Source organism: Neoarius graeffei, chromosome 23, assembly GCF_027579695.1.
Source record: "Neoarius graeffei isolate fNeoGra1 chromosome 23, fNeoGra1.pri, whole genome shotgun sequence".
Classification (NCBI taxonomy): Eukaryota; Metazoa; Chordata; class Actinopteri; order Siluriformes; family Ariidae; genus Neoarius; species Neoarius graeffei.
Window position 1 is genome coordinate 12520497 of NC_083591.1, and position 16057 is coordinate 12536553.

Sequence of the window (16057 nt, forward strand, 5' to 3'; positions counted from 1 at the left end):
GTTTTTTTTTTTTTTTTTTTTTTTGAGGTTCGCCTTGAAAGCTGTGAATATTAATCGAAATGATCGTTTTTATTTTTTTCGCTGTCCAAATCCTGGGCTCTGATTGGCTGGCGAGCGGGTCCGTATCCTATGGTACTGACCCCGGTTATGGACCTCTGGCGACTCACTCGTTCACAATAACAAACATGGTAGCATTTTTTTTGGTCAACGTTTATCTTTTTTTACAAGACTTATTTATAAGATTATCAAAAATCTTAATTTTTGCCAGCATTTCTCAGGAGAATAGCATTAATTTTACAGCATGGATAGCGATAATGACAGTGTTCACAGCGAAAGCGAGTTTTACTACTCTGAGGAAGAAGAAATAAAAGAAAACATTTCAGGAGAAATCTAAAAACCTGTAATTTGCTAACGCTGAGCAAAAACATGGCTGAATCCTGAATGACTCCTATTTGCATAAATAGGGGACTACATAGGCGGCAAAATGTAGTTTTTTCCTGCCATGGAAGTGCACTTGTATACAGAGGAGGAAGCAATTTGCATTACAGACGTGAATGAGGATTCAAAATAGCATTAATTTTATGGCATGGATAGTGATAACGACAGTGTTCACAGCGAAAGCGAGTTTTACTACCCTGAGGAAGAAGAAATAAAAGAAAACATTTCAGGAGAAAACTAAAAGCTTGACTCCAAAGCGCATATGCCATCTCTCCAAGCACATGGCCTTTTTCTGCCAGTATATGAGGCCCATTTTGGGCCATGTTATCCTAATACATATTGCATTAGGTTAAAAACTTTAAACCAGTACAATCTCTTCAGAGTTTCACCAAATGGCTCTATTTATGCAATATAAAGGTCATAATACTGTATAACTTTGGTCGAGCAAAAACATGGCTGAATCCTGAATGACTCAATTTTGTATAAATAGGGGACTACATAGGTGGCAAAATGTAGTTTGTTTTTTTTTCCTGCCATGGAAGTGCACTTGTATACCGAGGAGGAAGCAATTTGCATTACAGCTGTGAATGAGGATTCAAAATGGCGGCTCAGCTCGGTTTTCCCTGTCGGGCGCTCTCGTTTTCTGTTAGAATTTGGTAAAGGGAAAAAAATAAATGTATTATTTACCAGCTTACGGTTGATCCGTATGGTGAAATATCGTGACCTCGTCCTTAAATACTGACCTCGGCCCCGAGGGCCTTGCTCAGTACTTTCAAGACCTCAGTCACAGCATTTCATGATATACATTCTTTCATATAAACACTAGTAGGCTCTGCTTTTGAGGAATACAAATCCCTACAGAGAACAAAGAGGGTATTAGAAATAATCTTTTATTACTTTTTTTTTGTGTGTATCAATTTAACATTTTTACCTAATTAGCATAATCAATACTAATTAAATACCAATTTAAATTAGTTTTAACTAATTTTTCAAGCTTTGTATTCAGAACAAGAAGAAACCTTTTATTCGTCACATGCACACGTCAAGCACAGTGAAATTCATCCTCTGCATTTAACCCATCTGAAGCAGTGAACACGCGCGCGCGCACACACTCAGAGCAGTGGGCAGCCACACCAGAGCGCCCGGGGAGCAGTCAGGGCTCGGGTACCTTGCTCAAGGGCGCAGGATTCAGTATACAACCATCTATGTGCCTGCTGATTTCCATGTAAATATCTTGGAACCATAAAGTTATGGAAAAAAAAAACCACATTTTGATCTTATTGGTTAATGAGGCCCATTTTGGACCATGTGATCCTCATACAGAATATTACGGCAGTTTTCTAAAAATTAAGCCATTTTTTTTTTTTAATCTTTGATTTGTAATATCTCAAGGACAGATAAACACATTTAATTCTGTAAAAAGTATGATGATCTGAGTTCAATGAGAGCAGTTTCAAGCAATTTGGATTGAATTTGAATTTTCACCTGATATGCCTCATATAATGCTGTAACTAGAGCCTGAGCTTCTCATTCCGGATCCCGCCACCTGCTGCTGGTTGGCGGTCGAATGGCTTTTATTAGGCAGATTAATGAGCATACATGGATGACTTTCAGTATCAGGAACATGCACATGTCTGGTAAAACTAAGCAAAACAAAGTGCAGTATAAAGACTATTATATACAGTGCTCTCCACAATTATTGGCATCCCTTGTAAAGATTAGTAAGAAGTGTTCGAGAAATTCCACATTTTACTGAAGTTGCTTCATCTGGCAGTGAAAAAAAAAAAATGAGAATCAAATCTGTAATTGAAATGAATTTATCACATCTCTCACATTATCTCTAGCCGCTTTATCCTTCTACAGGGTCGCAGGCAAGCTGGAGCCTATCCCAGCTGACTACGGGCGAAAGGCGGGGTACACCCTGGACAAGTCGCCAGGTCATCACAGGGCTGACACATAGACACAGACAACCATCCACACTCACATTCACACCTACGGTCAATTTAGAGTCACCAGTTAACCTAACCTGCATGTCTTTGGACTGTGGGGGAAACCGGAGCACCCGGAGGAAACCCACGCGGACACGGGGAGAACATGCAAACTCCGCACAGAAAGGCCCTCGCCGGCCCCGGGGCTCGAACCCAGGACCTTCTTGCTGTGAGGCGACAGCGCTAACCACTACACCACCGTGCCGCCCGAAATGAATTTATTCTGAGGAAAAACATATCCTTCATCGAGAATATTTTCAACAAAAACGTGTGCTACTATTATACATGTCCCTGAAAATTATAGTGAACACGATGTAACTGAACCATGTTTCCCATTTAAATTGTACATTTTTGAGTTGATTGTAGTGTGTAGGAACTTTCAAGCTGTCATCCATGACTTCCTGATTAACTGGGGAACAAATATGAAGTGACCGAGGCCAAATTCCCTTCGTCATCCTTCAACATGGGAAAGATAAGACTATATAAACCAAATGAGGGAGAAATGTACCGGTATATAGCCCATGTGGTTATATCAGCTCTACATGAAGGACGGTTCCTGATGCAGTGCCGTCTGAGGGATCGGAGATCAAGGGTGTTCAGATTAGGCTTGAGCCCTTGCCCTTAACGCGCACATTCCTCCAGATTCCTTGAATCATTTAATGATATTGTGCACAGTAGAGGGTGAAATCTCCAAATCCCTTCCTATCTTTCTTTGAGGAACCTTATTTTTAAATATTTCAACGATTATCGCATGTACTTGTTGACAAACTGGAGATCCTCATCCCATATTTGCTCTTCAAAGACTCTGCCTTTCCTGGATACTGATTTTGTACTAAATTATGATTACAAGCATCTGTTGACATCACCTCTTGGAAATCACATCGTTATTTAATTGTTTTACCTCATTACAAGCCCTAAATTTCTCTCGGCCCAACTTTTTTTGGTACGTGTTGCAGACCTGAAATGTAGGAATGGGTGCATGTTAACAAATGAAACGAAGTTGACCAGACAGAAACATGAAATATCTTGGGTTCATTCTGTTTGCAATGAAATACAAGTCAAAGGAAATTTAGAAATCACTGCTTTTTTTTTAAGTTGCGTTTTCCATACCTTTCCAACTTTTTCTGATTTGGGGTTGTAGGCCGTATAGCATTCGTGGTGGTGTTTTCAGCCTAATCTTATTATTATTTATTTTTTTTCTATTTATGGGTTTGGAAATGGCTTTATTTCTCCTGGGTCATGTACACCATCTGTTGACTGGGAGAAAAATCAAACCCCTTATTGTTGAGATTTTATTATAAATGCATATTTTCTGTCAGTCAGGGCCCCAATCCAACACTGATTTAAAGGTATTGGAGCTGATACAGACCTGGAATACTGAATCAGCATTAGACTGGATTTAACACGGAGTGCGTCTTTGGCTAGAAGACTGCTTATACTAAGGGTATTGCTGCTTAAGAATTTTGCTAAATAATCTCGTACTGAATGTGGATCCCTTCTGTTTAGCAGAATTTTTATGATGACGTGCTTAATTATCTATAGGACGCCATCTCTCTGTGCTTGTTCTGTAACAATCTGGTGCCTGTGTTGACTCGTGTGTCTTGTCATTGCTTTCGTGGCTTTTCCCCCCCCCCCCCCCCCCCCCTTCCAGCAACCTATTAAGAGCATGTTTGGTCAGCTGGGTTTGTTTTGAAGACTGCACAATGCCTGCTTTTGTAGCTGTTCACAAATAAGAACTAATTTTATCACTTTTATAGAAACTAGTGAATAATATTTAGTTTTAATGGTGCCAAGAACCTGGACCTCAAAAGTACATGAGCTGAACCCAGTATACCAATGCAAAACTTTACTCCTTTGATGCAGAGCATTTAAAATAATAAATGATTAAAAACTGAAACTTATTATTCATATGGCACTGAATTTCTGGTATTTGTTTTTCAATATACAGCACTGTGCAAAAGTCTTAGCCACCCTATTTTTATTATTGATTTTTTTTTTTTCAATCCAGATTTTGTTCTAGATTTCTGTTTTATGACTTCTACATAATCGAGTCAGTACAAAAACATTTGAGTCCAAACGTTCGTTTTCCAGCACAAACTTGTTCCAGGAAAAAAAAATTTCTGAGCAGCATATTACATAAGAGCAGGGCTTTGAACCAGAATTTTTTTCCTGTTGGTTCGTTCCGAGCAGAAATGGAATTTTAACGTTTCCGGTTTTGGGTTCCACCATTAAATAGACGTTCCCGAACCGGTTAGAACAAAAAAATTTCGTTCCCGGAACGGTTAATTACGTTCCCTGTCAGCTGTTTAACAAATGGCTATAAAATTAGGTCTCTGTCTCATCCAGCTTAAGCCAAATGTAGGCTAATTCTATTACAACCTTCATTAAATAAGACAAGAAATAATTCAAAACAATTATTATTTCAAATGTTGGCGATTTGGATTCTCAGTATGTCTTCCCATCTACACAAACAGAAAAAGTGCCAAAAATGAAAGAGAATTCATTTAGTGTGTTACCAAAGGCTAGTCAGGCCCTATACAGGGCTTTCCACGAGCGCCGGCTGCCGCCATACAGCCGGCACACAATTAAGTCCAGCCAGCTACTTTAATGATTATTTTTGTAGCCCACAGGTTCTAAATATTAATTTTCGATTTTAATAAAATTAAATGTTTATCTAACGGACTGACAATGTCAAACTGAACCGCACTCATTTAAGTTGTGATTCGCGCTGTTTGTACCGATAATAACCACAAATTCCCCGCAGACTTCGCTGATCCGCAGCCCCGACATGCGGTGTGCGCGTGCGCGCACTCGGCGGAGGCAGTAGTGTGCGCGCGCGCACTCGGCGGAGTTTATTTTGTGTTTAAACACCCCCCCCCCCCCCCCCCCCCCCCCCCCGGCTGGCTACTTATGTCATGGCTGGCTAGTATGAGCCTTCGTGGAAAGCCCTGTATGCATTGATAGGCTAACAGAGGTTAACGTCATTTAATGTTCACGAGCCTCTCATTAACGTGGACAAATATATTGATATCGTGTTTGAAATTGACATTTTTGAATAACGATAGACTGCAATATTTACCTCTTATTTAAGATGTGGAGACGTGATAGTAGTCCACCCTCCCGTTCTCTCCATTCAGTCAGCGAACATCACACAGGAAGTGAACCCCAGCGGGTCATAGAAACTTGCGCAGGAGAAGAATGACTTTTTTATTTGTAGGCTACGGAAACTTTGAGGAACGAAATAAAAACCGGTATTAACCGGTTACCATTATTTTTAATAAGCGTTTCTGTTCCGGAACATAAATAATAAAGTTTCTGGTTTCGTTTCTGTTCCATGTGAAATAGAAAAAGTTCCCGGTTTTCGTTTTCGTTCCTTGAACCGGTTCAAAGCCCTGCATAAGAGAGCACTTTTCAGATTTAAAAAAGAGAACCTAATGAAGGCTACTGGTTTTGCTGCAAAATGAAGAAACGAGTGCGACGGTGTCCAGAAGAACTGTGGCTGGTTCTGTAAGATGCTCAGTAAAACCTACAGCTCGTTTTCTTATAAAACTGTGCTCATTGTACCCGATATATATATATAATATATATATATATGGGTTATCTCGTGCCAAATGTTGACTGTTTTCATTTCTTATGGCTTACTGCCCTGGTTTTTTTTTTTTTTTTAAATAAACTTTATTTTTAAATGTTAACATTTTATATTTCATTATTTTAAGCAATTTTTGGTCCATGGCATTTCTTTACATCTGCCTAAGACTTTTGCACGGACTGTATTTTTACATGTTTTTAGAATATTTTTCATTTTTTATCTTTTGTTTTATATTGTATTACATTTGACAGCAGAGCAAAAAAAACACATGGCATCATTCATCACAAATAAGGGAATTATTTTGCTATTGTGAATAATTTTTCAATGCAGTATATTTTAAACAAAGCGTAAATGTATTCAAGCATATTAACCTGACCACTTTTTTTTTTTAGTAATTAGATGAAAAACCTGTTACCGTAGTTCAATTTTAAGAACTGAAACATTTGTGTGATGTGGTTATTTTTACTTTTAAAAAGGATGTAAAATATAAAAGTTCAGTGTACTATTCCATAATAATAATTACCTGATAATTGTATTAGTTTTTGATGACTCATACTACATCACTTCCTGTAGACTTTTAAACACTTGCATTTAACTATAGTATTGATTTTTATTGTCAACACAAGATGGAACATCAGTTTTATCATGGAATTTGTTGCGCCGTTTTATTGTCTATACATCCGAGTAAAGTTGAATCGCATCATAAAATTCTCCATTCAGTTGAACTCAAAGTAGAAACGCAAAGATTCGCTTAAAATATGAAAGTGAAATCGCGCATTAATTTTAGTTACTGATGTAAATTAGTGCTTCTTTTGAAAACTGTTTGTAATTTCTCAAATTTTGGGTAGTATGATAACTCTGATACAAATGAGTTGGATCGTAATAGTGAGCCACCGTTTGAGAGATTAGGACCAAGTTTAGGTTTATAAAACCCAGCATTACATTAGATGGCATCAGGGGCTTAGCTGGGTTTAGGGAAAGTGTAACTTGGTCACACACGCATGCACAGTTTGCCTCAAAAGCTCCCACAATTAAGACCTTTTGAAAGGGAGGGGAGGATCCAGGAAAATGGGAGGGGGGCATCAACCCAGTAAGGCTGGGGGTCCACTAGAGGCCCCTGGAAACTCTGTAGTTTTTAAATGCCCAGAGATGTATTTCGAGCTGTTGGAGACATGTAAAAGAATGAAATCTCTTAAAGAAAATTACCATCATAATGTTTTAAAACTAGGAACTTTCAAAACCATTTTATTGGTCACTGAAAATGATATCGTCAGAGTTGCAGGTATATGCGTAGAACATAATTGCCACTGATGCATGGTAATATTTATGAATGTTGTATTGTCATATAATGCATTACCACATGACACACTACAGTGTAGTACACTGGCCACAAAACACCTCATATCAATAAATTATTACCGTTTTAGAAACTGCAATCTGAGTTCCTGCTCAGGACATTCAATGTACATCTAAGACGGTGAATATACCCAGGTGAACTCTGAGGGAATGTAAGTGGCCACTTAAGACCGAGCTTAATACCGAGCTAACTATAAACAAAGACTGCAAGAGTTGCATGTCTGTAATACAAAGTCAGTAACTGCAGTCTGAGCTCCTGAGTCTAATAGACTGAGATATAACTATACAATGATTGAGTTGCATGTGATAAGTCTTAGTTCCCAAGACTCCGTGGATTTCAAGCAGATTTTCTTTTTTTTTTGTGATCTTTTTTTTTTTTTTTTTTATTGACATCAATTATGGCATTCAACACATACATATCTTTGCTTGTAGTACATTTGCATTTACAAGATCCTCAAGGACAGGTAGAGTATTGATGTCTTTTTGTATTAACTTTCTCCTTAATCACATTAGCAGATTTTTTTCAGAGCCGTTGCAAAAATCAACCTCTTATACCCTGTCCACACTAGGGATTTTGTACCGATACGATACTACTTTCGTACCGCAACACCTGTCCACACTAGCAACTATACCGGTACTGTAGCAGTATAACTGTATCGGTACAAAACCCACAAATGTATGGGTTTTGTACCGGTACAGTATTGGTACTGTAGCGCTTTGCTGTAGTGTGGACAGATGAAGCGGTTCTGTATCGATACAAATATAATGCGCATGCGCAGTGAACCATTCCTACTTCTTCCGGCAATACGCGCGTGCTTTCCAGCTGTAAATAAAACGTCAAAATGGCTCAAAACGACCGTGGAGCTACATGGAGCAAAGAAAGGAGGGAGGGGAAAAGAGGGAGAAAGTGAGGGGAAGAGAAGGGAGGGGGGAGAAAGGGAGATTCGTTTTCTTTTTCTTTCTCAACTGCCTCGCGCGTTTTATACGATTCGACTGAATAAATGACCACCAGAAATACAGACTGTACATTGACAACAAAAAGCGCACACGCGTTGTTTCATCCGCCATATTCTCGGAAGGAAGTTACTCGGTAACCATGGAAACATTTCGCGCACGCGCATTTCAACTACCATGAAAGAAAACCGCAAACATTAATCGCTAGTGTGGACAGATGCACTAAACTGTACTGGTATACTTTATATTGATACAGTTATACCACTATCGTACCGGTATACATGTGAACACAGCTTTACAGACCTATCCAGCCGCTGTCGTAAAAATCAAAGTAAGGCTCACCCCCAAAACGGCACGTGTACCATGTACGTACACGGGGTATAGTGAGTACAGGCATATCCTATTAATGAATATGAGTGGTAGCCAGACAGCTGACAGGTGTGTACACAGTAAGCCTGCTGTAGCATCTTATAATTTTGGCTTGTGAACGTGTGTTAACGATACCATAAACATAAAAGGATGGCGCACACCCTTTACATGTAGTCTACAGTGCAGTCTGGAAATACAGTACGTTATGTCGATGCACGAAGTTCCCACGCCCTGTTAAAATCCAACAGGACTCGTCCAGCTTGCTTTTTACTATATTCGTGTCACAAGCGAAAGCTAGGACCTACTATTGAATATAAATTTATACCATAAACTCTTCAGCTCAATCCCACATAATGATTTTTTTTATAAAAATGTATTAAATAAAAAACGCATGGCAGGCATATCTCGGTATCTGCAATACTAAAACCTTTTTTTCTTTTGGACCAGGGGGGCTTAAATCCATGCCAGAAAGCGGTCATTTTTGAGACTTATTACACACTATCATACATTATGATCTTTTACTCCTGCAAACAGTAAAAACTTCTGAAGGTCGTAATACAGTCAACAGACACGGAGGTGTTTTTCTTTAATAAGTTAAGGTTTAAGTTAAGGTTCAATACATTAAGGTTAGCATGAGATGCCTTCAAGGATTTGAACAGCTTTAACAAATGTGACTGTGAGAACAAGACCCAGTACCCATAACTGATACATCTTCTGCTACGAACACTTTATATTCATCAAGGAAGTTTGTACTGTGACCGCTAGCTATTAGTATTTCACTAGTTTGTATTGTCATTCATCATCCTACTAGGTGACGTGAGGGATGAGGAATAAAGCTGTTGATTTCCACTTGCATCTCTCCTTGCCTGCGTGACCTCTAGAGCTGGATGGACAACCAGCACCTGAAGCTCAACCCAGGCAAGACGAAGGTTATATTCCTTCTCCATCCTCTTCACCCCTGGACATTGTCATCTCCCTGGGAGACATCTCTAGGTCACCTTCGCCCAATACGAAGAACCTAGGGGTAGTGTTAAATGACAAACTCTTCTCAGTGAACATCGCTGTAGTGACCCAGACATGTTGATTCCTCCTCTACAACATCCAAAGGATCTGCCCTTTTCTCACCACATATTTGACTCCGCTCCTGGTCCAAGCGCTGATCCTCCTGCTTGGATGACTGCAACTCTCTCCTTACTGGCCTTCCAGCTTCTGCCATCTGACCCCTGCAGCTCGCCTGGTCTACAACCTCCCTCGTTCCTCCCATGTCACACCACTGCTTGCCAACCTGCACTGGCTACCTATCGCAGTTCTGACCAAATTCAAGACATTGATACTAGCTTACCAGGCTCTCAAGGGGTTAGGGCCAGTATACCTCCAGAATCTGTTCCATCTCTACACATCAGCCAGATCCCTACGCTCTGCTCCTACTGGTTGCCTGGCCCCTCCTCTCCACTCCTGCCTAGCCTGCTCAAGACTGCTGTCTGTCCTGGTTCCCTGTTGGTGAAATGACCTTCCCATTGAGGTCAGAACTACCAACTCCCTGACCACCTTCAAGTGCAGACCGAAGACTCACCTCTTCAGGCTGCATCTCTCCCCTGCTTCCCTGCCCACTGTGTAACTGTGTTTCGGTCGAGGCCAACCCATGCTGTATACGGTCTAACTCGGGGTCAGCTGTTTGAGTTCTATTTAGTTGTACTTTTATATGGTTGGTTTGTTTCCTTGGCTGTTTGAGTATTGGGATTTCAACAGAATATTACACTAGCTATTGCTATCACTGGTTCAGTTGGCACTAGACCTTTCTTGTCTAGAAGTTCAGCACTTTGTGTACCTGACTTTTGCACTCCTTGTACGTTGCTCTGGAAAGAGCATCTGCTTAATGCCATGCGTAGGCTTAGCTAGCAAGCCATGTAGCCGTGTTTTAAATGGAAAGTATAACATTTGTTAATGTGTTTATCATGCTTGTATGATAAACTTGAAGATATTTATAATCTACTCCTTTTAAACCTGCTGAGCTTCACTGGCAAAGCTCTCAAAACTCGTAGCATTTTGCTTCCATTCAAGCTTTGCTTCAAAGTCAGATCAATAAGAGTGCTACATTTTTGGCTGTAAATTTGAGTTTCTCGATTTAACTTCCATATATGGAAAGCAGGGTATGGTGTAGTGGTTAGCGCTGTCGCCTCACAGCAAGAAGGTCCGGGTTCGAGCCCCGTGGCCGGCAAGGGCCTTTCTGTGCGGAGTTTGCATGTTCTCCCCGTGTCCGTGTGGGTTTCCTCCGGGTGCTCCGGTTTCCCCCACGGTCCAAAGACATGCAGGTTAGGTTAACTGGTGACTCTAAATTGACCGTAGGTGTGAGTGTGAATGGTTGTCTGTGTCTGTGTGTCAGCCCTGTGATGACCTGGCGACTTGTCCAGGGTGTACCCCGCCTTTCGCCCGTAGTCAGCTGGGATAGGCTCCAGCTTGCCTGCAACCCTGTAGAACAGGATAAAGCGGCTAGAGATAATGAGATGAGATGAATCTTGACTCGATCCAGCTGAAGATCAACTTGTAAGTGTAAATGTTTCTTCTGTTTCTGATGAGCATGTTGATTTGTGTGCGCTGTAGTGCCTACACAGGAAAAATGACAGCGTTTTTTTGTTTGTTTTGTCCCCCCCCCCCCCCCCCCCCCCAAAGAGTTAGATATTTTCCTCAAAAATGGCTTATTTTGTTCTATTTTGAGTTTATAGAGTAAAATTTGGAGCTGGAGTGGGAGCAAAATTAGAGTAATTGTGTAAGAGTAACAGAGTTGGTTGTGGCTCTGAACTGAGTAAAATAGTACAAGAGTTAATTTCAAGACACACAGAATAGTCATATATACCACCACAGAGTTAAACATTAACACTGAATTGAGGAGAATTGACTCTGGAAAAACAGCTCTATCAAAAGAGTAACTTTCCCTCTTTTTAGAGAGGGACCAAATGTTATCAGGCATAAAGTTAAATTTTCTTCAATTTGAGTAATGGCACTGTAATGATTTAGGCATGCTCTGACTGGTCAATTTCAACAAATCTAAGCAGTATTTTCAGTCATATGACTTGTATTCAGCATAAGTTTAACTAAAATAATGTCTATGTAGTATGTATATCATAATTGTACTTTTAAAAAAAAACAGAGAAATGAATGCTGTAAAAAGCAGTTTTAGAACCGTGTTGGAACGTGTGTGTGTGTGGGGGGGGGAACAAAACATGACCTTACTCATTGTGTCGAACCGTTTTGATCACTTGACCTGATGGGATTAAGAGTTGGCAGTAGGAGGGGTTTTCAGTCTTCTCATTGAATGGAATGGAATTTTTTACCCTTCTCACTGAATACCCCTCCCACTGCCAACCCTTTATCCCAAAACAATAGGGCATACATCTTTTGATGGCCAATTAATTGTCAAAATCAATGGAGCAGATTGAAGTTTGTGCTTGATACATTCCTAAGACTGAACAGAATCCCCTCAAGTGACCAAAACTGTTCGTCACAATGGGTAAGGTCATGTTTTTTTTCCACACATTCCAGCACCGTTCTAAAACTGCTTTCTTCACTTATCTTTTTTTTTTTTTTTTTTTTAATATGAAGTACAATCATGAGATATATATTATTGTAGCTGAACTTGTGCTGAATACAAAGTCATATGACTTTTTGAAAATGCTGCTTAGATTTGTTGAAACTGACAACAGTCAGAGCATGCCAAAATCATTAGAGCTCCAGAAAATACCCTCAGACCCCAGAGGGTTAACAGTTGGTACAGTGTTCCTCGATACTGCTAGTCATTGTGGCTAAAAACAGCTTTTTCTCATCGGACCACAAGCTTTTCCTCTCAAAGGCTTTTTCTTTGTCCATGTTGTCAGCTGCAAACTTTAGTTGAGCTTGACTGTGTTAATTTTGGAGTAGTTATTTTATTTTTTATGACCGCCTCTCAGGCCATGGCAATGTAAAACTTGCTTGATTTATTCCTGGGTTGTTCTTGACCATCTGAACCAATTTCTTGTCAGCTGAGGGTATTGACAGTTTGAGTCTTCTTCTAGTCTCCCAATAACTTGAACTTGCATACAGTAATTTGAACCGATGACCTTGGAATCTACACTTGCTTAGAAGTGGCTCTGAGACGTTCTTGAATTGTGTAAATCTACCATCCTCTTTCTCAGATCTGCACTGAGGTCCTTGGATTTTCCCATTGTACTGTGTGTTAGTCAATCCAATGATTGCTGTCAAACAAACCCTTTGTTTGGTACAGAGAAGGTTGCAGTCAATCATGATCACTAACAGGAAGTTAACAGCAAGCCTTGGCAAGTTAAGACATTTCTGAACTTTCAGCACCCCTGAATTAATGATCTAAGTGGGTGTATGAAAACTTTGGACCTTTGTGTAATTTTGGCCCTATGTATATTTCAGAAAACACAAATTAAAACGTGCACCACATTCCATAAAGTTGGGACGCTGTGTAAAAAAAAAAAAAAACGGAATGTGAAGATTTGCAAGTCACGGAAAGCCTGTATTTCATTGAAAATGGCTCAGACAACATATCAAATGTTGAAACTGATGTTTTTTTTTTTTTTAAATGTATGCTCATTTTGAATTTGATGTCAGAAACCTGTTTCAAAAAAGTTAGGACGTGTTTACCACTGTTGCATCACCTCTACTTTTAACAACACACTGTAAATGTTTGGGAACTGAGGAGACCAATTGCTGCAGTTTTGAAAGAAATGTCCCATTCTTGCCCGATTTATATACAGTTTCAGTTGCTCAACAGTTCGGGCTCTTCTTTTGTCATATTTTGTGCTTCATAATGCACCAAATGTTTTAAATGGGAGACAGGTCTGGACTGCAGGCAGGCCAGTTTAGCACCCGGACTCTTTTTTTAGCATAAATTTGGGACACTGTGTAAAAAGTTTAAAAAAAAAAAACCAACCCAGAATATGACTATTTGCAAATCTTGGAAATTATATATTTCATTGAAAATGGTACAAAGACAAGATATCAAATGTTGAAATTGGGGTTGTATTAAAGGTGTAGGTTGTACAATTATTCTGCCACCGGAAAAGAAACAGTTCAAAGAAATCCTTGAAAGCCCAACATTGCCCTGACATTCATGTCTATGATGACATTCATATCTGTGTATATAAAGTTCTGACTGCATCTGTAGGTGTCAGTAGTTCCTTCAAAATATCACTGCACTGTTTGTCACCACCAGCAAAGTCAAAACTGCTCATAGCACTTTAATCCAGTGGTTCCAATTACTGTACTACTGGAGCCATGGTGAAAGATTACAGTTAATGTTACTAGGCTGCCATGGAATAGATTAAAGTTTCAACTTTCCCATTTTGCTCCCACTTCCACAGGGCACCATTATAGCATAATGATGGTAAATAAATGTTTTCACTGTGAGTATGAATGGGGTATCGGTGAATGAGCTGCATGCGAGCACCATTGGTACATAAATCCCACCCTGGTCTTTCATCTCAGAGGTGTGTGTGTGTGTGTGTGTGTGTGTGTGTGTGTGTGTGTGTGTGTGTGTAAAAAAATGTATGTGTGTGTATGAAAAAAGTGTGTGTGTGTATGTATGTGTATATATCTCATTTGCGATGCGCTCCTGACACCGATCGTATTTATTGTTTATTTTAGTACTTTTGATTGTGACAGCAAAAACACACTTCTGGACGTTTGGCAAACTTACTCATAACTAGTAATAAAATCTCAATAACAAGTTATAATACCTTATTAAGATAATTGAGGGAAAAAATGCTTAAAGTAAGTGAAATACTCTTACACAAAACCTACCTGGAAAGGAGAATTATCTTGGCAGACAAATAACAAGCGCATTTTCTCTTGATTTAAGATATTTAATCTTGGTTAGATTTTACTTTTTGCAGTGCACAGAGCATCATCAGGGACCAAACACACCCACAACAGACTATTCACACTCCTACCATCTGGCAGATGCTGCAGGAGTGTGAAAGCAAGGACTACTAGGTGGGGTTTACATTAGACCGTATCAGCGGATCATCAGATTAACATTTTTAAAACGATTAGTGTGCCCACAGCAACACCAATACACGATTCGCGTGCACACAGCAACGCCAATACACGGATACGCTCGGCTCCGCAGGCATCCTGCGCTCCAAATCACTCCGCCCTGAACAGCGAGTGCCCTCTGGAGGGTGCGCACTCCGGCCCTGCGCAGCTCACAGAGCACACGAGTGAAGTGCACAAGCAGTGATTCGGGACTGAGCCGCTGTGTGTGTGATCCCAGCGCATATCACTTACCACTTGCAAGTGGAAGGATGGCAAGCCTAAAGACAATCATAACTACACAATGGGCAGTATTTGCATCAGTATTTGCAGTATTTTCATACTTTTATACTCTTTAATGAAAGGTGATACAAGGCGGAAGTCCGCGCCGTTTTTCAGCAGTCGCATCACATGACCAACGCCAGCGAATCAGGAAGGTGGATGTCACAGTGACGTTGTCCAATGACGACGCCAGCTACAGCTCAGCACAGCGTATCCGCGTATTCTCAATGTTTACACAGCACCGGACCAGACACGATCTGGATTGAATACGTGGACCCTGGCGGATTCCCGTTTCCAGGCGTTTTAATGTAAACGGACAGTGCATCCACGAAGAAAACGAGACAGATACGGTCTAATGTAAACTTGGCCCTAGACTGACAGTTTTTACCCCCAGGCCATCAGGCTTTTGAACCACGGATTATAATCACCATCTACCTCTATATTTACAATTTTGCACAAGACAATACACATTGCACATATCTGTCCATATACATATTGTTTGTTTGTTGTCCTACTGCACATTGATTGGTTATTTGTTATTCTTTATTTTAATTGTTTCTCATTCTTTTATATTTTGCATTGAATATGCACTTTTTTTTATATTTCGTATTTTTTATATTAGTAAGCATAGTTTGGTCGGGTAGTTGCAAAATAAGAATTTCATTACCCAATAATAACCGCTGTGTCTGTGTATATGACAAATAAACATCTTGAATATTTATTCAAGGTCTTTTTATTGCTGTTAGGAATTGTTTGATCCTGAAAATCATGTAGCTCTGTTTGTGTGCTGATTTTAAAATGTGCAAGTTGGCGAATTAATGCATTATGCAAAATATACCAGCCAGTCGGTGTTAAATTTGTTGATGGGGGCAGGAAATCCTTGTCAAAATCCGCCTTGCACTCGAGATCTACAAGCTGTAGTGCTCTGCCTTTGGGTTAAGGCATTAACTTGCTGGATGATGCTTTGGGAATTAATTTAAAATAAATGCTATGGATTGCAATCATCAGTTCACTCCATTTTAATAGTGCGAGTTCCGTGTTCTGGTGT

General features: G+C 39.9%; 1 protein-coding gene across 1 annotated transcript in view; it reads left to right on the forward strand.

Annotated features, from left to right (window-relative positions):
- Positions 1-16057, forward strand: part of limk1a (LIM domain kinase 1a) — a 144779-nt gene that overhangs the window by 20752 nt on the left and 107970 nt on the right. The window lies entirely within an intron of this gene.